At 42.4% G+C, this 27184-nt stretch overlaps 1 protein-coding gene across 1 annotated transcript in view; it reads right to left on the reverse strand.

Annotated features, from left to right (window-relative positions):
• Positions 1-6422, reverse strand: part of LOC115474420 (3-methyl-2-oxobutanoate dehydrogenase [lipoamide] kinase, mitochondrial-like) — a 171084-nt gene extending 164662 nt beyond the window's left edge. Inside the window, 1 exon segment of the mRNA XM_030209872.1 lies at positions 6188-6422. The gene's annotated coding sequence lies outside the window, so the exon portion shown is untranslated.
• Between the last annotated feature and the right edge of the window lie 20762 nt (positions 6423-27184).

A 27184-nucleotide genomic window follows, 5' to 3' on the forward strand; every position in this document is an offset into this window, starting at 1 on the left:
CCATCTCTAAATCATTTATAAATATATTAAAAAGCAGCGGTCCTAGCACGGACCCCTGAGGAACCCCACTAACTACCCTTCTCCATTGTGAATACTGCCCATTTAACCCCACTCTCTGTTTCCTATCCTTCAACCAGCTTTAATCCACAATAGGACATTTCCTCCTATCCCATGACCCTCCAATTTCCTCTGTAGCCTTTCATGAGGTACCTTGTCAAACGCCTTTTGAAAATCCAGATACACAGTATCAACCGACTCCCCTTTGTCCACATGCTTGTTCACTCCTTCAAAGAATTGAAGTAAATTGGTCAGGCAAGATTTCCCCACACAAAAGCCATGTTGACTTGGTCTCAGTAATCCATGTCCTCGGATGTGCTCTGTAATTTTGTTTTTAATAATAGCCTCTACCATTTTCCCCGGCACCGACGTCAGACTCACCGGTCTATAATTTCCCGGATCTCCCCTGGAGCCTTTTTTAAAAATGGGCGTTACATTGGCCACCCTCCAATCTTCCGGTACCATGCTCGATTTTAAGGATAAGTTGCATATCACTAGCAGTAGCTCCGCAAGCTCGTTTTTCAGTTCTATCAGTACTCTAGGATGAATACCATCCGGTCCAGGAGATTTGCTACTCTTCAGTTTGCCGAACTGCCCCATTACGTCCTCCAGGTTTACCGTGAAGTCAGTAAGTTTCTCCGACTCGTCCGCTTGATTTACCATTTCCGACACCGGTATCCCACCCAAATCTTCCTCGGTGAAGACCGAAGCAAAGAATTCATTCAGTCTCTCCGCTACGTCTTTATCTTCCTTGATCACCCCTTTTACCCCTCGGTCATCCAGCGGCCCAACCGATTCTTTTGCCGGCTTCCTGCTTTTAATATACCGAAAAAAAATTTTTACTATTTTTTTTGCCTCTAATGCTATCTTTTTTTCATACTCCCTCTTGGCCTTCTTAATCTGCGCCTTGCATTTGCTTTGACACTCCTTATGCTGTTTCTTGTTATTTTCAGACGGTTCCTTCTTCCATTTTCTGAAGGCGTTTCTTTTAGCCCTAATAGCTTCCTTCACCTCACTTTTCAACCAGGCCGGGTGTCTTTTGGACTTCTGTCTTTCTTTTCTAATTCGCGGAATATGTATGGCCTGGGCCTCCAGGATGGTATTTTTGAACAGCGTCCACGCCTGTTGTACAGTTTTTACTCTCTCAGTTTCCCCCCTAAGTTTTTTTTTACCGTTCTTCTCATTTTATCATAGTCAAGTGAAAAGCATTAGGGAACCCTCTCCTACTGTAAGACGTTGAAACATTTTTGTTTACATTTATGGACTAATATCTTTTAGGCCACTTCCTAAAGGCTGATACATTTCTAATAAATATACTTAACTGACAGAAACAGAGAAACTGTCCTTGAAGAAATGCCAAACAGCCTAAACTCATCCTACAGACCTTTACCAGGCAGCTTAATGTCTTGCCTCCTTGCGACTTATTGGTCAGTTATATACTCAAGGTATCAAATCACTGCGGCCTCTGAATAAGCCAGCTCCACTTGCACAAGCTGTGCTGTTGCTGCAATCAAAAATTTCTCTTTCACTCAACTGACAGAGAGATACAGGAGACATAAAACATGCCTGCACGGCTGGAAATACTTCTGCCTTCTGAATTAGGAGTAACAGAGGCACTTGGGAATTTTACCCCTTCTATTCCATCTCGCTCATCTATCTTCTTGCCCCCGCTCCCTTGAAATAATACAGCATGGGCCAGAGCCATTGTGATCAAAATGGGTCTCTTCTTCATTTGTGAACACATATTCCACCTAAGACAGTGTTCAATCATTGATCTGTTCATGGGTTCATCTGCCCCTAACGCCCCAACCACACTTCAGGTCCCCTCCCTTCCAAAGTGAGCATAAGGCCAAGCCTCCTGCCAGCACAGCTAACTTAACTATGCCAGGACCGCTAAGTAATCAAATATTGACACCCCATGCCCCTATTTCAAACTCCTCCATCACCTCAGAGGAGTCCAAGGAGTAGATGCTCATCAGTCTAACTCAACCGACACTGCACTGCTGCAGTGCCAACAACCCTCCTGGACAAGTTGCCACCTCAATACTATCAGTCTTAATCTCCCCCACTGGCTTGTGCTTTCCTCCGCGGCAATGAGAAACAACTTTCGAATAACCTGTACCATGTACAATGTTCGAGCCGTTGTATCGCTCCATGGTGCGACCGCACCTTGAGTATTGTGTTCAATTCTGGTCGCCGCATCTCAAGAAAGATATAGTAGAATTGGAGCAATTCTTGACATATAGTAACTGCTAATTTCTCTTAAGAATCCTGAATGTAGCGTGACGCTCCCCTCTGCCACAGCACCACCCACCAGGCACATATGTACTTCTCATTCCCCCACCCTCAAGGATAAGATTTATATTCATCCTCCCAAGCTCACTGTGATTGGCCCCACATCTGCTCCCCCTGAGATTCCCTCACCTCGTCTCCGGGCAAGAGAGGTGTAAGGCTTCCTGCTAGCTATGTTACAAACAGCTGGGCAGACCAGCTGGCCTTTTTGAGTAATAAACCTGCTCAGCTCCACCAAGTGCATCTACTCTATCAGGGCACTGAAATGTGGACAGTACACTAATTCTTTAGGATTAAAGGATTTGTACATAACCCCAAGTAAGGCAAACAGGTGTTTTGAACAATGATTGCCCTTCTCCATAATAGCCAATGATTTTTAACTCACTAGCTTTCATAAGGGGCTGCTGATTTCACAAGAGTCTAGTAAACTTTCTCTACGTAATATACTGTACGAGGTGGTGACAATCTTAATAGCCTAAAAAAGGCTGCCTGATTACAGGCACTCCAAGCAACATATAATTGCTACTTCCTCTAGAGGAAGAATCTCTAGTCTACTCTTAGAACATGACTAAGCCCTCTACTGCAACTTTGTGTACTCACATGCTGTCATACAGGGCGATGGAATCTGACTTAATATTATCTAGTTATCATTATGAGAGGTTTGCAGATGTATTCTCTGTTAAATTACTATGAGAATGGCAATCTGCTATTCCCAATCTAAAGGACAACATAAAAGTAGTAGGTTTAAATTGCCACAGAAGGTAAACACTAGGAATCTTCTAAGTGGACGGGTGAACCTAAGTTGTGGACCCTTCATATAGGGAAGGGGGGAAAGATTTTGGATTTAGCTCACACTTGTTGAGTAGCTGAATGTGAGCTGCATTCAGGTACAGGTGGTATTTCCTGTCCTAGTACAATTACATTTGTATCTGAGGGTTAAGTGACTTGCCCAAAATCACAAGGAGTTGCCATGGAATTTGAAATGGGATTCCCTGGTTCTCAGACTGCTGCTCTAACCACTAAGCAACTCCTGTACTTAATTAGGGGCCCTTGGACTGGTAACAGATTCAACCGGCTGCTTCTCTGCAGTATGGAGAGCTCCCTCCCTGTTGTTATTCTTCCCTTACCAAGTTTTCCTGGGACAATATTGTAATCGTCCCCTTTCCCTTCGCATATGTCCACATCATACTGGCTCTAGTTTTGTAGGTGTTTTGACTTATGTTTGAAATTCCCCTCCCCCTTTACTTTTATAAACCACTTAGATTACCCTGGATACATATAGGTGGTATATCAAATAAATTGAACTTTTAAGTACGTTAACGTTTTGTACTTAACACACAGAAACTGCAAACCCTTTGTTTTAACATGGTATGGTCAGAATTGACCTATGCAGTTAACACAGAAAACATGCAGTTATTGTACGTTAAGTGTATGACAAACAACACAGATGCATCTAACACCGCCTACTAAGGAAGCAATAAAGGATCTATATTATCTGCTGCAGTAAGTTAATGTACAAGTTAAGTAGTTACTATGAATTAATGTCAGTACACGCTCATTTCCCACAGGAACTAGTGTGCACTAAGTGCCAAGCCACCAAACTAATGGTTAGCATGATCAGGAGCCAACAGTACACACCAACTGCAATGTTAAAGTGCTGAATGCACTTTAGGAAGGAGACCCCTTAAGGTCTCTAAGAGATATGTCATGATTTCTTCCAAACCTATTTTTTACAACTGTCAGTGTACAAAAGACTTTATTCAGTACCTATAAGACCCCATGTCTGACTGCAAATAATTGCTGGCTTTCTATTCCTCCTCCCCCCCCCCCCCCCCCCCCCCCCTTCACGCAACGAATCCTATTCAATGTACTTTTTACATCAGAATTCCACATGCTCTGGGCTACCAGGCTGATCATTGTCCATGGCCTCAATAAAAAAAAGTGCTGGAATTCAAGAAAGCACAGGATAGAAACAGAAGTTGCTTAGTTGCTGGAAAGGGTTGATAACCGAAGTTGGATGAACTGTAGTTACTGCAACATGAGGGGAAAATAAGCAGAACACAGTACCAAACATACAACATGATGACAGATTGTGAATGCTCAGCACCTTCTCCTCCAAGTAAAAACTGGCAAGCATTTCTCCTAAAAGTCTCCAGTCATCAAAACCCTGTACCACTCTCATGCATCAGCTACGCCTTTAGGTAAAGTCCCTCTACCCCTCTCCTGAAGTAAAAGGCAGTGCAATGAATTTGGAATTGGACCAAACAATCTAATCCTGAGTCATCCAGTCTTACATAGTAGATGACGGCAGAAAAAGACCTGCACGGTCCATCCAGTCTGCCCAACAAGATAACTCGTATGTGCTACTTTTTGTGTATACACTACTTTGATTTGTACCTGTGCTCTTCAGGGCACAGACCGTATAAGTCTGCCCAGAACTATCCCCGCCTCCCAACCACCAGGCTCGCCTCCCAACCACCAGCTCTGGCACAGACCATATAAGTCTGCCCAGCACTATCCCTGCCTCCCAACCACCGGCTCTGCTACCCGATCTCGACTAAGCTCCTGAAGATCCATTCCTTCTGCACAGGATTCCTTTATGAGTCATCCAGTCTTAAAAGTAAAATGTTCTGTATCCTGAGATTTGCCTACTGAACTATCCCACCCTAGATTTTAAAAGAAAAAAAAAAGTTATTTTTTTAGTCCACACTTTTTAAATAGAAGTTATTCAAAACGTTACATCGCCACTGTAATTTAATTAAACAATTTCCCATGACCACTGAAAACTATCAGACAGCCATGCGATGAATCTGTCCAGTCCCATTTATATCATTACCTATAATAGATCAGTTGGCAGATAACAGATTAGTAGATCCCATGCCGTATGCAATAATTTGCTTTATTCATTCAAAAAATTGGATGCTCCCAGGAACTCCAGAGCAGCAAATAATTTTCTAAACTCAATACCTACATTTTAATAAACAAAAGCTAATTGTTAACAGCATTTCAAAAATGCTGTCAAGTGGTAACTATACAGATGGTAGGTAGATGGGCCATTAATTTCCCACAATAGCATAAGCCTGCTCTGCATTTGAAGCTAATTTCCCTCAAATAAGATTTTCAAGATCTTCTAGTTTTGTAGAACTTTATTTATTAATACAATTTATATTGAAATGCTCTCTATTCACCCTACAGGTATCACACTGCAAAAGTAATAAAAAGAACCCTAGAATTCACAACAGTAAACACAAAGAAACTCAAAATAAATGCCCCCTAGCCATCTTGATTTCATTCAAAATATACTGCTGCTGAAAAGACTTAAGAATTAACCAGGGAATGGACCCCCTTGTCTGTGTGAGTAATCAAAAAAATACACAAACATTTTGGGGCTCCAAAAGAGCTATATTTCAATGCCAAAGAACGTCTATTTATGTTGTACGAGGACGTATTTACAGCATTTGTTGACAAGCAGACTGAAGAAAAAAGGTTTAAGTGTATTGTGTTTATTGTCACCTCCGTCCCAGTTCTGTTTTTCAAGTCCCAGACCGGTTTTCATCCCCACCCCCATCTCATTCCTATCAACTGCCTTCTCCCCCGTGTCATCCTACGGGGGAGAAGGCAGTTGACTATCTGCTATCGTTATTATTTCTGCTTTTCATTCTGTTACTCAGCAAAGATACCAAGAAACACGCACTCTGCTGCCCTCACATACCGCGCACCCCTCCTCACACGCATTCGGGGACCGGTCTCCCCCCCCCCCCCCCCCTCCCCTTAGTCTGCTTCCGCTCTCCTCCTGCGACCCGGCACCTTTCCCAACATCCTACCGCCAAACTCATACCTGAGGTCGCCCACCAACAAGCTCACAGCTTTTCCAGCGCCCCGTCCCTACACACGACACGACTGACTCTGTACTGTAAACACACACACTGACACAGTCCAGACTCCAGCCTTGCCTTGCCGGAAACAGGAAGTCTGGTCAGAGGAGGGCGGGACACCGGAAAGGAAAGCTGCGCGGGCTTGGTGCGGGCGGCGGTGAGATCTCTCAAAAGACAAATTTAGACTGCTGCACGGTCGGGGGTGGAAGTAGCTCCTATAGGAGTTACCGTGGAAATGTACGAGTCTCTCAATGACCTCCAAGGAGATTAGATTAAGAAGAGACGGCGCGGCATGAGCCTATCTAGCCTATGGGAGCGGGGCTGAAGCCAGTAAGGCGGAGCTTGCCACCAGTAGGCGGTGCTTGTCGCTATTTTAGTTCCCCAAAACAATAGCAAATGCTTATTACAAAATAAATAAATAAGGACTGCTTCCGTGGTCCATCTGTAAAACATCTAAAGCTGTTTCAGTTGGATAGGCAATGCCTTCAAAATTTGAATATAAGGAATTTATTTATTTGAAAGCTTCCAATATCTAGATATAAATATCATGAAATAAAATTGAATATCACTAAAACAGCTTAATAAATTATTGTGACTTGTAGAAACAGCAGTAATAAACTGTATAATCCCCTATTAAATAGTCATTGTGTGGAGTGACTGGGAGGTTCTTGGGTGGGAGGATGCCCAGCCCATGGGAGTGTTTAGGAAATAAAATGCAGAAAGATAGTGCCCATATTCTGTGGAGTAACAGGTTGGGAACAGTTTAGAAAGAATAAAAGAGGAGATTTGGAGCAGGAAGAAGTCCTTGGTTTTGCCTCTGACCAGTGGCGTATCAAGGGGGGGCGGTGGAGGCGGTCCGCCCCGGGTGCACGCCGCTGGGGGGGTGCCGCGCGTCTGTCGGCAACACTCGTTCCCTGCTCCCTCTGCCCCGGAACGGGTTACTTCCTGTTCCGGGGCAGAGGGAGCAAGCATTGCCGACAGGCGCATGGCACCCCCCCAGCAGGTAAAGATGCACCTGGGAGGGTGTCTGTCGTTTCGCCGGGGGGGGGGGGGGGCATCGGCGATTCGCCCCAGGTGTCAGCCACCCTAGGAACGCCACTGCTTCTGACTAAGGCTACCTAGTGATCTCGGGTTGCCGGCAAACCCCTGCCAAGTGACCAGGAAGGAGAAGGGGAATCCTGGAAAACCATTTACAACTGGGCAGAAATTAAGGAGCAGTTACTGCCATTCTCACAATAACTGGAGAAGGAGTAACAGTTCTAGTAGGATTGGGGAGTCCTATAAGAGTAGCCATACTGGGTCAGACCAATGGTCCATCTAGCTCAGTATCCTGTTTCCATCAGTGGCCAAGCCATGTCACAAGTACCTGGCAGAAACCCAAATTATGGCAAAATTCTATGGTACAAATCACAGGGCAAGCAGTTGCTTCCCCATGTCTGTCTCAATAGCATACTATGGACTTTTCCTCCAGGAACTTATCCAAACCTTTTTTAAACCCTGATATGTTAACCGCTGTTACTGCATCTTCTGGCAAAGAGTTCTAGATCTTAACTATTCATTGAGTGAAAAAATATTTCCTCCAATTTGTTTTAAAAGTATTTCCATGTGACTTCCTTGAGTGTCCCCTAGTCTTTGTGCATTTGGAACAAGTAAAAAATTGATTTACTTCTACTCATTCTACACCACTCAGGATTTTGTAGATCTCAATCATATCCTCTCATCCTTCTCTTTTCCAAGCTGAAGAGCCCTAACCTCTTTAGCTTTTCCTCATACAAGAGGAGTTCCATCCCCTTTATCTTTTTGGTCGCTCTTCTTTGAAGCTTTTCTAATTCCGCTATATCTTTTTTGAGATACGGTGATCAGACCTGAATGTAATACTCAAGGTGTGATCACACAATGGAATGATACAGAGGCATTATAGTATTTTTTGTCATATTCACCATCCCTTTCCTAATAATTCCTAGCATCCTGTTTGGTTTTTTTTTGCCGCCACCGCACACTGAGCAGAAGATTTCAGCATATTACCTATGACACCTAGATCTTTTTCTTGAGTGCTGACCTCCAAGGTGAACTGTAGCATCAGGTAACTATGATTCGGATTATTATTTCAAATGTGCATCACCTTGCATTTGTCTACATTAAATTTCATGTGCCATTTGGATGCCCAGTCTTCCAATTTCCTAAGGTCTTCCAGCAATATTTCACAGTCCACACATGTTTTAACAACCTTAAGCAGTTTTGTGTCATCTACAGATTTAATCACCTCACTCGTTGTTCTGATTTCCATACTATTTATAAATATGTTAAATAGCACCGGTCCCAGTACAGATCACTGCAGCACTCCACTGTTCACCCTCCTCCATTGAGAGAAATGATTTAACCCTTCACTCTTTTTTCTGTCCAATAACCAGTTCCTAATCCACACCAGAACACTGCCTTCTATCCCATGACTTTTTAATTTTCTCAGGAGTCTCTCATGAGGAACTTTATCAAAAACTTTCTGAAAATCTAGATACTCTACATCAACCGGCTCACCTTTATTTACATGTTTATTCACACCTTCAAAGAAATGAAGCAAATTGGTAATGCAAGCCTTCCCTTGGCTGAACCCATGCTGACTCTTCCCATTAAAACATGTTTGTTTATGTGTTCTGTAATTTTATTCTTTATAATAGTTTCAACTATCTTGCCCGGCACTGATCTCAGGCAAACCAGTCTGTAATTTCCCAGATCACCCCTGGAACCCTTTTTAAAAATTGGCATCACATTGGCCACCCTTCAATCTTTAGGTACTATGGACGATTTTAACAACAGGTTACATATTACTAACAGCAGATCAGCAATTTCATGCTTGAGTTCTTTGAGTACCTTTGGATGTATGCCATCCGGTCCAGGTGATTTACTACTCTTTAATTTATCAATTTGGCTCAGTACATCTTCTACGTTCACTGAGATTTCTTTCAGTTCCTCCACATCATCACCCTTGAAAAACATTTCCAGTACAGGCAAATCTCTTATATCTTCTTCCGTAAAGATCGAAGCAAAAAATTCATTCAGTTTCTCCGCTATGGCTTTGTCCTCCATAAGTGCCCCTTTTTGCTCCTTCATGATTCCCTCGCAGGCTTTCTGCTTCTGATATACCTGAAACAGTTGTTACTGTGAGTTTTAGCCTCTGCGGCAAATTTCTCTTCATATTCTCTTTTAGCCTTCTTTATTAATGCTTTGCATCTGACTTGCCAGTGGTTATGTTGCTTCTTATTTTCTTCATTTGGGTCCTTTTTCCATTCTTTGAAGGACAATCATTTGATTGTAATAGTCTCTTTTACTTCACCTTTTAACCATGCTGGCTGTTGTTTTCTCCTCTTTCCATATTTGCAAATTTATAGAATGCATCTGGTCTGGGCTTCCAAGATGATATTTTTGAATAACATCCACGCCTAATTTAGTGTTCTAAGCATAGCAGACGATCCTTTTTGCTTCTTTTAAACCATTTTCTTCATTTTATTATAGTCACCCTTTCAAAAATTAAATGCAGCCACATTTGCGAGTTCATCCCAGATAGTAGCTCAAGCTATCCAGGAGCAGGACTTAGAGCAGAAAAGTGTTTGCTCAAGGCTGGGGTGTGACCCAGCGAGGTGCACTCGCACAAGGAGGACAGCTCTAAAGGGGTCTGTGCCTGATAGAAGAGGAGAGATTGGGAGTAGGCAAAATATAGCCATTGAAAACTGACACCTGGCTACCAGGATAGGCATGGACAGGAGTATTTATCTATGTGTAAATAGCCCGATTTAAGAATTCCCTGTATATATACCTGTGAGAAAGGTCTGGGACCATGGGGTCCCCCAGACATCAATAGTCTCAACACTAAAACTGTTTGAAAGTTGGAAACATTTGGATTCTATTGAAGGAAAGTTCAAGTTGCTAACTGCCTGTTGTTGTCATGTTCAATAAATGTTAAATTTGTTTATAAAATATCCCAAAGTGCAGAATGATTCCTGGACTGAAGAGCGGGGCAGAATTCTTGCCTGGTAAAGTATCATCCAAACCCCTGGTTTGCTATTCTGGACCACTGACCCATGCCCAGCTCGACTGGAATTTGATTGCAGATCCGAGTGTGGTAAGCGTGGCCTGAATGAGCAGTGACTGTTTTATGTATCCGGGTCTGGAGATAGAACTGGGTGAGACCTGGGCTACATCTGTATCTTGTGCTCATTTTTCTACACTGATCTATAGAATACAGTAATACGTGGCCAAATCTCACTGAAGATTCCTCTTTCCTGATGGGTTCATGTTAACTGTTGTTGTAATCTGCCTTGGGAAGCCTGATGTTATAAAGATGGAATATATTGAAATTAAATGGAAGTAAAATTAAACTCTTTTCATTGGGGCACATGGAATCACATCTTAACCTCATCTGTGCTGTAGAAGTTTAAATTTTAGATACACAAATGGATTACTCTGTTTTGAGCATGTTTCAGGGACTAGTGATTTATAAGTCAAAATAACAAAAATAAATCTTTGGTTTCATGCAGATCTCATATGTTGAAACATAACTAAATGGGCTTAAAAGGTGGAGGAGTGGCCTAGTGGTTAGGGTGGTGGACTTCAGGCACAGGCAGCTCCTTGTGACTCTGGGCAAGTCACTTAACCCTCCATTGCCCCATGTAAGCCGCATTGAGCCTGCCATGAGTGGGAAAGCGCAGGGTACAAATGTAACTAAAATAAATAAAGCCCCTAACGTAGTCCATTGATTTTCTTATATTTTGTTCTTGTGATGACTTCTTCTGTGCCAGAACTGAAAACTCTTATCTCTTCTATCTGATCGATAATAAAAGGAGCTCATTGTGAACACTATCCACCTTGAAAGGTTGTTTTGTGGCTGTACATGAGGAATTGTGATATTTCATTTATAAGTGTGTGTTTTTGTTCCTAGTCTTACATCCAAATGTTATATGATCATTTTAAGAAAGTCAGTTAATTGCTTAACTTATTAGTGGAACATAGCTACAGAGGCACATTTTCAATATGGTAATACTAGAGCCCAGCAAAGGAACAGGTTATTTGAGTTAGTCTTCACTGGATTAAACTTGCTTTCCTTGTGCCACCACCATCCAGTTGAATAGGCAGTGCCTTAAAAGGTGGAGGATAAAGGATTTTTTAACATTGGCATTTATATCCCACATTATCCTAAGCAAACTGGGTTCAATGTGGCTTATATTCGAAAATACAGTAAGACAGAATAATAGAATTCAGTAATGGGCAACTTCTGCAGCACAACACAGTTTATTCCAAATTATTTAACCACCACCTTTAGGTTTCGCCTTTGAGTTTTGTTAAGGCCTCTTAAAGCGTAATATCCTTAAGGCTTTAATATTCAAGAAGTATTACCTTGGCATATCAGCACACTCAGAAGTCTCTTTTCTTTTTCAGAAATTTACTTTATTGAATAAATGTAAATAGTTTACTCACAGGCAAGAGGCTTCGTAGTTCTGAGAGCTCTAACAGTAGATGGAGATGGAAATCTGAAGAAAGGGAGCTGTTGCAGAGGGTGTGAGAGTGGTTCAGTAGATAGATGCAGTTCAGAGATGGGGTGCTGGGTTTGTTCAATACCTTGAGAGAAAGCATGAACGAGGTGAAAAGATGAGTTTTCTTCAGGGGAGCAGAAGGACAAGTGTCCTCGGCAAGATGGAGAATGTGCCTCGTGGAGACAGGGAGGTCAAGAAAAGCCCCACACAAGCCCAGGGAGAGGGAGATAAAGTGGCCAATAGGGACTGAACCTGCCACTAGGTAGCAGAGGTAGTCCCAGGGGACAGCCCTGGATTGGAGACCCATCAGGACAGAGACAGACAGTAGAAATAGGAAATGACAGTAGGTAAACGAATCAAACTCGGTAGAGAAAGGGAGGAGGCCTTTTCAGGAGAATAGGCCACTAACAAATAACTTTATACAACAAATGAGGATGGCTGCGGTACATGTGAGACTACATTACACACAATGCATTGCTCATATCTTTGCAGGGAGTAATGGCAGCAGTAAATCCTAGAAGTGAGAACAACAGTAAAGGCATTAAACACATTTTAGGGCTGCATTATAAAACTGGTATGAGGCTGCTGGGGGAGGGGAGGCAACAGCAATACCATGTGCATGTAAGGTCTGGATAAACAAATGAAAACAATTAAAGTTTAAAGCAAATGCCCCAAATATATAACACTTGGTAGTAATAATGAAACAGTGATAGAATATTCACATAGCAGGCAGCCAACAGATTTATTTTCCACTGAACATAATTAACTTTGTAAGAACTTGGCAGCTAATAGTGTGCTGCTGGCTACTGTGTTTTGGTGGTGTATTGTTTACCTTCATAATAAAATCAAGCTCATCTATATACAAACACACAGCCAGGAGACAAAGGAGGGTGTTTTTCTAAGGTGCGCTATGAAAAATAGCGCAAGCACGCGTAGTGTGGCTTTCTACGCATGCTCAGATCACCATTAATGTGTGGCGGCAATAGCGCCTGTAGGTGCTACCATGATTGTGGTGCATTACAGTCGTGTAATGACACTGGCATGTTAATGACCTCAATGCGCGCACATGTTCCACTACATGCTGGAAAGTAGTCTTGTAGAAGAATTGCTGTAGTACTGAGATGGGCCCTTTTACGAAGGTACATAAGGGTCTATATCCATCCAGCATGTGCCAAATTGGCATTACTGCCCAGCTAGTGCGTGCCACGGGCGGTAATTCTGAATTTGGGGCATGCTCAAAACTCGCAGTAGAAAATAGTTTCTATTTTCTACCATGTGGCGCTTACCTAGCAGTAAACAACAGTTGGCATGCACTGCATGCTTACCGCCTGGGTAGCACATGAGACCTTACCACTAACTCAATGGGTGGCATTAAGGTCTCAGGCTAAAAATGGACATGCGCTGGTTTTCATTCTGCCACACATCCATTTTCGGCACCATTTAAAAAAGGCCCTTTTCCCAAGACGTGGTAAAAAGTGGGCCGGAGCGTGCCCAAAAGACATGCCCACACTGCCACAGGCCAGTTTTTGGCACACCTTAGTAAAAGGGCCTGGGAATGCTGTGCGATGGGAGCTAATGTTCTGTCAGGGACATAATCAAAGGTAAATGCGGGTATTAGAGGCCACTAGTACCACACTAGCTGTAGTGCCCGCATTTACCTGCGCAGAATGATCAGAGGGCTCTAGTGTAACAAACAACGAGCGTGCCAGGGAATACTGCACAGCTCATTTAAAAAATATTTCAATTAGCTCTGTGGTATTTCCCCCTCATGATCAGAGAGCTACACTCTTGATTAGAGGTGCTTCTACTGCCTTAACCCTATGCCGGCTCAGAGCTGATGTTAGGGTTAACGGGAGAGCTTCCCCCTGCTCTAATAAGGCAGCCCAGGCCATCTGTGTTGGCCTGGGCTGCAGTGTCAACTCTGGTGATCCAGTGGACCACTGGACCTTCCCCATCTGTAAGGGCCTGGCCCCTGGAACACACATGGCAAAATAACAGCCAGGTGGTCCAATGGGACCCCTGTCCTCACTGCCCTTGCTGCGGGTACAGTGTGACCTATGACAGTGGGCCTGACCTGCTCCCCCCCCCCCCCCCGGAATGTTTTCCTTAGTGGGCTAGTGGTGGAGGGAACCCCCAAGTGGGGCCTTACTGATGGGGGTGGGGCTGTCAGTTTCAGCCCAGCCTGACACTTGACAGTCCGGGTGACACTGACAGCCCTGTATCCTGGGAATGTGTTCAAAAGTTGTGCTTAACACAGTAGAATGGTTATTTAGTTGCTCAGGATAAATTTTAGCGTCACAACAATGCTCTCTTAGTGATGATAACTTTGAGACTTTTTCTGCGGCATAAAGTGAAGTGACACAGTGAGAATTCTGAGACTTTAAACATAAAGCAGAGTAATCCTAACGTATTTAGCATTAGTTATTTAGAGATTTGCTGAGAATGTATCAACTCTGTTTTAAAACATTAAACACATTTCTTCCTAAATGCAATGGTTGTGCAATTGATTTTAAAGTAAATTAAAATGACATTGAAGTATACAGAGGGTTACGTGGTTGGAGGGTACTAGGAGGTTTACCACAACAAAAATTTCCTAAGGTCTTCCAGCAATATTTCACAGTCCACACATGTTTTAACAACCTTAAGCAGTTTTGTGTCATCTACAGATTTAATCACCTCACTCGTTGTTCTGATTTCCATACTATTTATAAATATGTTAAATAGCACCGGTCCCAGTACAGATCACTGCAGCACTCCACTGTTCACCCTCCTCCATTGAGAGAAATGATTTAACCCTTCACTCTTTTTTCTGTCCAATAACCAGTTCCTAATCCACACCAGAACACTGCCTTCTATCCCATGACTTTTTAATTTTCTCAGGAGTCTCTCATGAGGAACTTTATCAAAAACTTTCTGAAAATCTAGATACTCTACATCAACCGGCTCACCTTTATTTACATGTTTATTCACACCTTCAAAGAAATGAAGCAAATTGGTAATGCAAGCCTTCCCTTGGCTGAACCCATGCTGACTCTTCCCATTAAAACATGTTTGTTTATGTGTTCTGTAATTTTATTCTTTATAATAGTTTCAACTATCTTGCCCGGCACTGATCTCAGGCAAACCAGTCTGTAATTTCCCAGATCACCCCTGGAACCCTTTTAAAAATTGGCATCACATTGGCCACCCTTCAATCTTTAGGTACTATGGACGATTTTAACAACAGGTTACATATTACTAACAGCAGATCAGCAATTTCATGCTTGAGTTCTTTGAGTACCTTTGGATGTATGCCATCCGGTCCAGGTGATTTACTACTCTTTAATTTATCAATTTGGCTCAGTACATCTTCTACGTTCACTGAGATTTCTTTCAGTTCCTCCACATCATCACCCTTGAAAAACATTTCCAGTACAGGCAAATCTCTTATATCTTCTTCCGTAAAGATCGAAGCAAAAAATTCATTCAGTTTCTCCGCTATGGCTTTGTCCTCCATAAGTGCCCCTTTTTGCTCCTTCATGATTCCCTCGCAGGCTTTCTGCTTCTGATATACCTGAAACAGTTGTTACTGTGAGTTTTAGCCTCTGCGGCAAATTTCTCTTCATATTCTCTTTTAGCCTTCTTTATTAATGCTTTGCATCTGACTTGCCAGTGGTTATGTTGCTTCTTATTTTCTTCATTTGGGTCCTTTTTCCATTCTTTGAAGGACAATCATTTGATTGTAATAGTCTCTTTTACTTCACCTTTTAACCATGCTGGCTGTTGTTTTCTCCTCTTTCCATATTTGCAAATTTATAGAATGCATCTGGTCTGGGCTTCCAAGATGATATTTTTGAATAACATCCACGCCTAATTTAGTGTTCTAAGCATAGCAGACGATCCTTTTGCTTCTTTTAAACCATTTTCTTCATTTTATTATAGTCACCCTTTCAAAATTAAATGCAGCCACATTTGCGAGTTCATCCCAGATAGTAGCTCAAGCTATCCAGGAGCAGGACTTAGAGCAGAAAAGTGTTTGCTCAAGGCTGGGGTGTGACCCAGCGAGGTGCACTCGCACAAGGAGGACAGCTCTAAAGGGGTCTGTGCCTGATAGAAGAGGAGAGATTGGGAGTAGGCAAAATATAGCCATTGAAAACTGACACCTGGCTACCAGGATAGGCATGGACAGGAGTATTTATCTATGTGTAAATAGCCCGATTTAAGAATTCCCTGTATATATACCTGTGAGAAAGGTCTGGGACCATGGGGTCCCCCAGACATCAATAGTCTCAACACTAAAACTGTTTGAAAGTTGGAAACATTTGGATTCTATTGAAGGAAAGTTCAAGTTGCTAACTGCCTGTTGTTGTCATGTTCAATAAATGTTAAATTTGTTTATAAAATATCCCAAAGTGCAGAATGATTCCTGGACTGAAGAGCGGGGCAGAATTCTTGCCTGGTAAAGTATCATCCAAACCCCTGGTTTGCTATTCTGGACCACTGACCCATGCCCAGCTCGACTGGAATTTGATTGCAGATCCGAGTGTGGTAAGCGTGGCCTGAATGAGCAGTGACTGTTTTATGTATCCGGGTCTGGAGATAGAACTGGGTGAGACCTGGGCTACATCTGTATCTTGTGCTCATTTTTCTACACTGATCTATAGAATACAGTAATACGTGGCCAAATCTCACTGAAGATTCCTCTTTCCTGATGGGTTCATGTTAACTGTTGTTGTAATCTGCCTTGGGAAGCCTGATGTTATAAAGATGGAATATATTGAAATTAAATGGAAGTAAAATTAAACTCTTTTCATTGGGGCACATGGAATCACATCTTAACCTCATCTGTGCTGTAGAAGTTTAAATTTTAGATACACAAATGGATTACTCTGTTTTGAGCATGTTTCAGGGACTAGTGATTTATAAGTCAAAATAACAAAAATAAATCTTTGGTTTCATGCAGATCTCATATGTTGAAACATAACTAAATGGGCTTAAAAGGTGGAGGAGTGGCCTAGTGGTTAGGGTGGTGGACTTCAGGCACAGGCAGCTCCTTGTGACTCTGGGCAAGTCACTTAACCCTCCATTGCCCCATGTAAGCCGCATTGAGCCTGCCATGAGTGGGAAAGCGCAGGGTACAAATGTAACTAAAATAAATAAAGCCCCTAACGTAGTCCATTGATTTTCTTATATTTTGTTCTTGTGATGACTTCTTCTGTGCCAGAACTGAAAACTCTTATCTCTTCTATCTGATCGATAATAAAAGGAGCTCATTGTGAACACTATCCACCTTGAAAGGTTGTTTTGTGGCTGTACATGAGGAATTGTGATATTTCATTTATAAGTGTGTGTTTTTGTTCCTAGTCTTACATCCAAATGTTATATGATCATTTTAAGAAAGTCAGTTAATTGCTTAACTTATTAGTGGAACATAGCTACAGAGGCACATTTTCAATATGGTAATACTAGAGCCCAGCAAAGGAACAGGTTATTTTGAGTTAGTCTTCACTGGATTAAACTTGCTTTCCTTGTGCCACCACCATCCAGTTGAATAGGCAGTGCCTTAAAGGTGGAGGATAAAGGATTTTTTAACATTGGCATTTATATCCCACATTATCCTAAGCAAACTGGGTTCAATGTGGCTTATATTCGAAAATACAGTAAGACAGAATAATAGAATTCAGTAATGGGCAACTTCTGCAGCACAACACAGTTTATTCCAAATTATTTAACCACCACCTTTAGGTTTCGCCTTTGAGTTTTGTTAAGGCCTCTTAAAGCGTAATATCCTTAAGGCTTTAATATTCAAGAAGTATTACCTTGGCATATCAGCACACTCAGAAGTCTCTTTTCTTTTTCAGAAATTTACTTTATTGAATAAATGTAAATAGTTTACTCACAGGCAAGAGGCTTCGTAGTTCTGAGAGCTCTAACAGTAGATGGAGATGGAAATCTGAAGAAAGGGAGCTGTTGCAGAGGGTGTGAGAGTGGTTCAGTAGATAGATGCAGTTCAGAGATGGGGTGCTGGGTTTGTTCAATACCTTGAGAGAAAGCATGAACGAGGTGAAAAGATGAGTTTTCTTCAGGGGAGCAGAAGGACAAGTGTCCTCGGCAAGATGGAGAATGTGCCTCGTGGAGACAGGGAGGTCAAGAAAAGCCCCACACAAGCCCAGGGAGAGGGAGATAAAGTGGCCAATAGGGACTGAACCTGCCACTAGGTAGCAGAGGTAGTCCCAGGGGACAGCCCTGGATTGGAGACCCATCAGGACAGAGACAGACAGTAGAAATAGGAAATGACAGTAGGTAAACGAATCAAACTCGGTAGAGAAAGGGAGGAGGCCTTTTCAGGAGAATAGGCCACTAACAAATAACTTTATACAACAAATGAGGATGGCTGCGGTACATGTGAGACTACATTACACACAATGCATTGCTCATATCTTTGCAGGGAGTAATGGCAGCAGTAAATCCTAGAAGTGAGAACAACAGTAAAGGCATTAAACACATTTTAGGGCTGCATTATAAAACTGGTATGAGGCTGCTGGGGGAGGGGAGGCAACAGCAATACCATGTGCATGTAAGGTCTGGATAAACAAATGAAAACAATTAAAGTTTAAAGCAAATGCCCCAAATATATAACACTTGGTAGTAATAATGAAACAGTGATAGAATATTCACATAGCAGGCAGCCAACAGATTTATTTTCCACTGAACATAATTAACTTTGTAAGAACTTGGCAGCTAATAGTGTGCTGCTGGCTACTGTGTTTTGGTGGTGTATTGTTTACCTTCATAATAAAATCAAGCTCATCTATATACAAACACACAGCCAGGAGACAAAGGAGGGTGTTTTTCTAAGGTGCGCTATGAAAAATAGCGCAAGCACGCGTAGTGTGGCTTTCTACGCATGCTCAGATCACCATTAATGTGTGGCGGCAATAGCGCCTGTAGGTGCTACCATGATTGTGGTGCATTACAGTCGTGTAATGACACTGGCATGTTAATGACCTCAATGCGCGCACATGTTCCACTACATGCTGGAAAGTAGTCTTGTAGAAGAATTGCTGTAGTACTGAGATGGGCCCTTTTACGAAGGTACATAAGGGTCTATATCCATCCAGCATGTGCCAAATTGGCATTACTGCCCAGCTAGTGCGTGCCATGGGCGGTAATTCTGAATTTGGGGCATGCTCAAAACTCGCAGTAGAAAATATTTTCTATTTTCTACCATGTGGCGCTTACCTAGCAGTAAACAACAGTTGGCATGCACTGCATGCTTACCGCCTGGGTAGCACATGAGACCTTACCACTAACTCAATGGGTGGCATTAAGGTCTCAGGCTAAAAATGGACATGCGCTGGTTTTCATTCTGCCACACATCCATTTTCGGCACCATTTAAAAAAGGCCCTTTTCCCAAGACGTGGTAAAAAGTGGGCCGGAGCGTGCCCAAAAGACATGCCCACACTGCCACAGGCCAGTTTTTGGCACACCTTAGTAAAAGGGCCTGGGAATGCTGTGCGATGGGAGCTAATGTTCTGTCAGGGACATAATCAAAGGTAAATGCGGGTATTAGAGGCCACTAGTACCACACTAGCTGTAGTGCCCGCATTTACCTGCGCAGAATGATCAGAGGGCTCTAGTGTAACAAACAACGAGCGTGCCAGGGAATACTGCACAGCTCATTTAAAAAATATTTCAATTAGCTCTGTGGTATTTCCCCCTCATGATCAGAGAGCTACACTCTTGATTAGAGGTGCTTCTACTGCCTTAACCCTATGCCGGCTCAGAGCTGATGTTAGGGTTAACGGGAGAGCTTCCCCCTGCTCTAATAAGGCAGCCCAGGCCATCTGTGTTGGCCTGGGCTGCAGTGTCAACTCTGGTGATCCAGTGGACCACTGGACCTTCCCCATCTGTAAGGGCCTGGCCCCTGGAACACACATGGCAAAATAACAGCCAGGTGGTCCAATGGGACCCCTGTCCTCACTGCCCTTGCTGCGGGTACAGTGTGACCTATGACAGTGGGCCTGACCTGCTCCCCCCCCCCCCCCCCGGAATGTTTTCCTTAGTGGGCTAGTGGTGGAGGGAACCCCCAAGTGGGGCCTTACTGATGGGGGTGGGGCTGTCAGTTTCAGCCCAGCCTGACACTTGACAGTCCGGGTGACACTGACAGCCCTGTATCCTGGGAATGTGTTCAAAAGTTGTGCTTAACACAGTAGAATGGTTATTTAGTTGCTCAGGATAAATTTTAGCGTCACAACAATGCTCTCTTAGTGATGATAACTTGAGACTTTTTCTGCGGCATAAAGTGAAGTGACACAGTGAGAATTCTGAGACTTTAAACATAAAGCAGAGTAATCCTAACGTATTTAGCATTAGTTATTTAGAGATTTGCTGAGAATGTATCAACTCTGTTTTAAAACATTAAACACATTTCTTCCTAAATGCAATGGTTGTGCAATTGATTTTAAAGTAAATTAAAATGACATTGAAGTATACAGAGGGTTACGTGGTTGGAGGGTACTAGGAGGTTTACCACAACAAAAATTTCCTAAGGTCTTCCAGCAATATTTCACAGTCCACACATGTTTTAACAACCTTAAGCAGTTTTGTGTCATCTACAGATTTAATCACCTCACTCGTTGTTCTGATTTCCATACTATTTATAAATATGTTAAATAGCACCGGTCCCAGTACAGATCACTGCAGCACTCCACTGTTCACCCTCCTCCATTGAGAGAAATGATTTAACCCTTCACTCTTTTTTCTGTCCAATAACCAGTTCCTAATCCACACCAGAACACTGCCTTCTATCCCATGACTTTTTAATTTTCTCAGGAGTCTCTCATGAGGAACTTTATCAAAAACTTTCTGAAAATCTAGATACTCTACATCAACCGGCTCACCTTTATTTACATGTTTATTCACACCTTCAAAGAAATGAAGCAAATTGGTAATGCAAGCCTTCCCTTGGCTGAACCCATGCTGACTCTTCCCATTAAAACATGTTTGTTTATGTGTTCTGTAATTTTATTCTTTATAATAGTTTCAACTATCTTGCCCGGCACTGATCTCAGGCAAACCAGTCTGTAATTTCCCAGATCACCCCTGGAACCCTTTTTAAAAATTGGCATCACATTGGCCACCCTTCAATCTTTAGGTACTATGGACGATTTTAACAACAGGTTACATATTACTAACAGCAGATCAGCAATTTCATGCTTGAGTTCTTTGAGTACCTTTGGATGTATGCCATCCGGTCCAGGTGATTTACTACTCTTTAATTTATCAATTTGGCTCAGTACATCTTCTACGTTCACTGAGATTTCTTTCAGTTCCTCCACATCATCACCCTTGAAAAACATTTCCAGTACAGGCAAATCTCTTATATCTTCTTCCGTAAAGATCGAAGCAAAAAATTCATTCAGTTTCTCCGCTATGGCTTTGTCCTCCATAAGTGCCCCTTTTTGCTCCTTCATGATTCCCTCGCAGGCTTTCTGCTTCTGATATACCTGAAACAGTTGTTACTGTGAGTTTTAGCCTCTGCGGCAAATTTCTCTTCATATTCTCTTTTAGCCTTCTTTATTAATGCTTTGCATCTGACTTGCCAGTGGTTATGTTGCTTCTTATTTTCTTCATTTGGGTCCTTTTTCCATTCTTTGAAGGACAATCATTTGATTGTAATAGTCTCTTTTACTTCACCTTTTAACCATGCTGGCTGTTGTTTTCTCCTCTTTCCATATTTGCAAATTTATAGAATGCATCTGGTCTGGGCTTCCAAGATGATATTTTTGAATAACATCCACGCCTAATTTAGTGTTCTAAGCATAGCAGACGATCCTTTTTGCTTCTTTTAAACCATTTTCTTCATTTTATTATAGTCACCCTTTCAAAAATTAAATGCAGCCACATTTGCGAGTTCATCCCAGATAGTAGCTCAAGCTATCCAGGAGCAGGACTTAGAGCAGAAAAGTGTTTGCTCAAGGCTGGGGTGTGACCCAGCGAGGTGCACTCGCACAAGGAGGACAGCTCTAAAGGGGTCTGTGCCTGATAGAAGAGGAGAGATTGGGAGTAGGCAAAATATAGCCATTGAAAACTGACACCTGGCTACCAGGATAGGCATGGACAGGAGTATTTATCTATGTGTAAATAGCCCGATTTAAGAATTCCCTGTATATATACCTGTGAGAAAGGTCTGGGACCATGGGGTCCCCCAGACATCAATAGTCTCAACACTAAAACTGTTTGAAAGTTGGAAACATTTGGATTCTATTGAAGGAAAGTTCAAGTTGCTAACTGCCTGTTGTTGTCATGTTCAATAAATGTTAAATTTGTTTATAAAATATCCCAAAGTGCAGAATGATTCCTGGACTGAAGAGCGGGGCAGAATTCTTGCCTGGTAAAGTATCATCCAAACCCCTGGTTTGCTATTCTGGACCACTGACCCATGCCCAGCTCGACTGGAATTTGATTGCAGATCCGAGTGTGGTAAGCGTGGCCTGAATGAGCAGTGACTGTTTTATGTATCCGGGTCTGGAGATAGAACTGGGTGAGACCTGGGCTACATCTGTATCTTGTGCTCATTTTTCTACACTGATCTATAGAATACAGTAATACGTGGCCAAATCTCACTGAAGATTCCTCTTTCCTGATGGGTTCATGTTAACTGTTGTTGTAATCTGCCTTGGGAAGCCTGATGTTATAAAGATGGAATATATTGAAATTAAATGGAAGTAAAATTAAACTCTTTTCATTGGGGCACATGGAATCACATCTTAACCTCATCTGTGCTGTAGAAGTTTAAATTTTAGATACACAAATGGATTACTCTGTTTTGAGCATGTTTCAGGGACTAGTGATTTATAAGTCAAAATAACAAAAATAAATCTTTGGTTTCATGCAGATCTCATATGTTGAAACATAACTAAATGGGCTTAAAAGGTGGAGGAGTGGCCTAGTGGTTAGGGTGGTGGACTTCAGGCACAGGCAGCTCCTTGTGACTCTGGGCAAGTCACTTAACCCTCCATTGCCCCATGTAAGCCGCATTGAGCCTGCCATGAGTGGGAAAGCGCAGGGTACAAATGTAACTAAAATAAATAAAGCCCCTAACGTAGTCCATTGATTTTCTTATATTTTGTTCTTGTGATGACTTCTTCTGTGCCAGAACTGAAAACTCTTATCTCTTCTATCTGATCGATAATAAAAGGAGCTCATTGTGAACACTATCCACCTTGAAAGGTTGTTTTGTGGCTGTACATGAGGAATTGTGATATTTCATTTATAAGTGTGTGTTTTTGTTCCTAGTCTTACATCCAAATGTTATATGATCATTTTAAGAAAGTCAGTTAATTGCTTAACTTATTAGTGGAACATAGCTACAGAGGCACATTTTCAATATGGTAATACTAGAGCCCAGCAAAGGAACAGGTTATTTTGAGTTAGTCTTCACTGGATTAAACTTGCTTTCCTTGTGCCACCACCATCCAGTTGAATAGGCAGTGCCTTAAAAGGTGGAGGATAAAGGATTTTTTAACATTGGCATTTATATCCCACATTATCCTAAGCAAACTGGGTTCAATGTGGCTTATATTCGAAAATACAGTAAGACAGAATAATAGAATTCAGTAATGGGCAACTTCTGCAGCACAACACAGTTTATTCCAAATTATTTAACCACCACCTTTAGGTTTCGCCTTTGAGTTTTGTTAAGGCCTCTTAAAGCGTAATATCCTTAAGGCTTTAATATTCAAGAAGTATTACCTTGGCATATCAGCACACTCAGAAGTCTCTTTTCTTTTTCAGAAATTTACTTTATTGAATAAATGTAAATAGTTTACTCACAGGCAAGAGGCTTCGTAGTTCTGAGAGCTCTAACAGTAGATGGAGATGGAAATCTGAAGAAAGGGAGCTGTTGCAGAGGGTGTGAGAGTGGTTCAGTAGATAGATGCAGTTCAGAGATGGGGTGCTGGGTTTGTTCAATACCTTGAGAGAAAGCATGAACGAGGTGAAAAGATGAGTTTTCTTCAGGGGAGCAGAAGGACAAGTGTCCTCGGCAAGATGGAGAATGTGCCTCGTGGAGACAGGGAGGTCAAGAAAAGCCCCACACAAGCCCAGGGAGAGGGAGATAAAGTGGCCAATAGGGACTGAACCTGCCACTAGGTAGCAGAGGTAGTCCCAGGGGACAGCCCTGGATTGGAGACCCATCAGGACAGAGACAGACAGTAGAAATAGGAAATGACAGTAGGTAAACGAATCAAACTCGGTAGAGAAAGGGAGGAGGCCTTTTCAGGAGAATAGGCCACTAACAAATAACTTTATACAACAAATGAGGATGGCTGCGGTACATGTGAGACTACATTACACACAATGCATTGCTCATATCTTTGCAGGGAGTAATGGCAGCAGTAAATCCTAGAAGTGAGAACAACAGTAAAGGCATTAAACACATTTTAGGGCTGCATTATAAAACTGGTATGAGGCTGCTGGGGGAGGGGAGGCAACAGCAATACCATGTGCATGTAAGGTCTGGATAAACAAATGAAAACAATTAAAGTTTAAAGCAAATGCCCCAAATATATAACACTTGGTAGTAATAATGAAACAGTGATAGAATATTCACATAGCAGGCAGCCAACAGATTTATTTTCCACTGAACATAATTAACTTTGTAAGAACTTGGCAGCTAATAGTGTGCTGCTGGCTACTGTGTTTTGGTGGTGTATTGTTTACCTTCATAATAAAATCAAGCTCATCTATATACAAACACACAGCCAGGAGACAAAGGAGGGTGTTTTTCTAAGGTGCGCTATGAAAAATAGCGCAAGCACGCGTAGTGTGGCTTTCTACGCATGCTCAGATCACCATTAATGTGTGGCGGCAATAGCGCCTGTAGGTGCTACCATGATTGTGGTGCATTACAGTCGTGTAATGACACTGGCATGTTAATGACCTCAATGCGCGCACATGTTCCACTACATGCTGGAAAGTAGTCTTGTAGAAGAATTGCTGTAGTACTGAGATGGGCCCTTTTACGAAGGTACATAAGGGTCTATATCCATCCAGCATGTGCCAAATTGGCATTACTGCCCAGCTAGTGCGTGCCACGGGCGGTAATTCTGAATTTGGGGCATGCTCAAAACTCGCAGTAGAAAATATTTTCTATTTTCTACCATGTGGCGCTTACCTAGCAGTAAACAACAGTTGGCATGCACTGCATGCTTACCGCCTGGGTAGCACATGAGACCTTACCACTAACTCAATGGGTGGCATTAAGGTCTCAGGCTAAAAATGGACATGCGCTGGTTTTCATTCTGCCACACATCCATTTTCGGCACCATTTAAAAAAGGCCCTTTTCCCAAGACGTGGTAAAAAGTGGGCCGGAGCGTGCCCAAAAGACATGCCCACACTGCCACAGGCCAGTTTTTGGCACACCTTAGTAAAAGGGCCTGGGAATGCTGTGCGATGGGAGCTAATGTTCTGTCAGGGACATAATCAAAGGTAAATGCGGGTATTAGAGGCCACTAGTACCACACTAGCTGTAGTGCCCGCATTTACCTGCGCAGAATGATCAGAGGGCTCTAGTGTAACAAACAACGAGCGTGCCAGGGAATACTGCACAGCTCATTTAAAAAATATTTCAATTAGCTCTGTGGTATTTCCCCCTCATGATCAGAGAGCTACACTCTTGATTAGAGGTGCTTCTACTGCCTTAACCCTATGCCGGCTCAGAGCTGATGTTAGGGTTAACGGGAGAGCTTCCCCCTGCTCTAATAAGGCAGCCCAGGCCATCTGTGTTGGCCTGGGCTGCAGTGTCAACTCTGGTGATCCAGTGGACCACTGGACCTTCCCCATCTGTAAGGGCCTGGCCCCTGGAACACACATGGCAAAATAACAGCCAGGTGGTCCAATGGGACCCCTGTCCTCACTGCCCTTGCTGCGGGTACAGTGTGACCTATGACAGTGGGCCTGACCTGCTCCCCCCCCCCCCCCGGAATGTTTTCCTTAGTGGGCTAGTGGTGGAGGGAACCCCCAAGTGGGGCCTTACTGATGGGGGTGGGGCTGTCAGTTTCAGCCCAGCCTGACACTTGACAGTCCGGGTGACACTGACAGCCCTGTATCCTGGGAATGTGTTCAAAAGTTGTGCTTAACACAGTAGAATGGTTATTTAGTTGCTCAGGATAAATTTTAGCGTCACAACAATGCTCTCTTAGTGATGATAACTTTGAGACTTTTTCTGCGGCATAAAGTGAAGTGACACAGTGAGAATTCTGAGACTTTAAACATAAAGCAGAGTAATCCTAACGTATTTAGCATTAGTTATTTAGAGATTTGCTGAGAATGTATCAACTCTGTTTTAAAACATTAAACACATTTCTTCCTAAATGCAATGGTTGTGCAATTGATTTTAAAGTAAATTAAAATGACATTGAAGTATACAGAGGGTTACGTGGTTGGAGGGTACTAGGAGGTTTACCACAACAAAAAGAGGATCATATGTTACACACTTGTTGCTGTAACATGTTTTTATTTATTATTTGTTCTGCTTGCTCATTGTTTTGTAGCTATCTGATGTAATTGTTTGGATTTGTTGCTTGATGTTGGACATATTATATTTTGATCCTGAATAAAAACCGTTAAACCTTAAAATGACATTGAAGTAGTTAAGTACTAGTTCACTACTTTTACAGTAATTGTCTCATGTAGTTAAACTACTACAAGAAAAATGCAGTTAACCCAGGTAGTTAAACAACTTTTTTTTTTGTAAAGTAACTATAGTTAAAGTTAAACTACTTTTTAAGTAGTTGGTGCCCAGCACTGCCTAGTAGTGGATTACTTGAGCAATTACTTTGAAATTCATCACCTGGATAGAAAGAAGTGCAAAGACATAATATATTGCCTAAAAAAGCATTTTGTGCATCATTGTATCCTAGAAGAGGTGTTTAGTGACAACTCTCCATTCAACTCCAGAGAATTTGCACACTCTGAGTTTTGATGTACAGCAGTATATCATGCTCCCCCAGATACCCTCAATCAAATGGAAAGACAGAAAACACTGTCCAAACAGCAAAGCAAGTTTTACACAACGCCTCCAAGGCCCGAGTCGATCCATTCCTGTGTCTACTGGATTGGAGGAATACTCCATTCAAGGCATTATGAGAATCTCCAGCTCAAATCATGTTCAGATGACTGACCCAGACTCTTCTGCCTATTATGGAGACTCCATCAGCACAGACAATTCATCATTGCCTAGAGATTGCTAAAGATAAACAGGCCTATTACAATAGGAGGGTCAAAGAAGACCACTCCCTAAAGAAGGCCAGACTGTCCAGGTCAAAATTGTTGACAAAAATGACTGGAGGAAGGCAGAGGTTACCAAACTACTCCCACATTGCTTGTTCATGGTCAAAACAGAGGATGGATCAGAGAGGAGAAGAACATCCGGAAACATATTTGACTG

The sequence above is a fragment of the Microcaecilia unicolor genome, chromosome 7 (assembly GCF_901765095.1).
Source record: "Microcaecilia unicolor chromosome 7, aMicUni1.1, whole genome shotgun sequence".
In the NCBI taxonomy this organism is placed as follows: domain Eukaryota; kingdom Metazoa; phylum Chordata; class Amphibia; order Gymnophiona; family Siphonopidae; genus Microcaecilia; species Microcaecilia unicolor.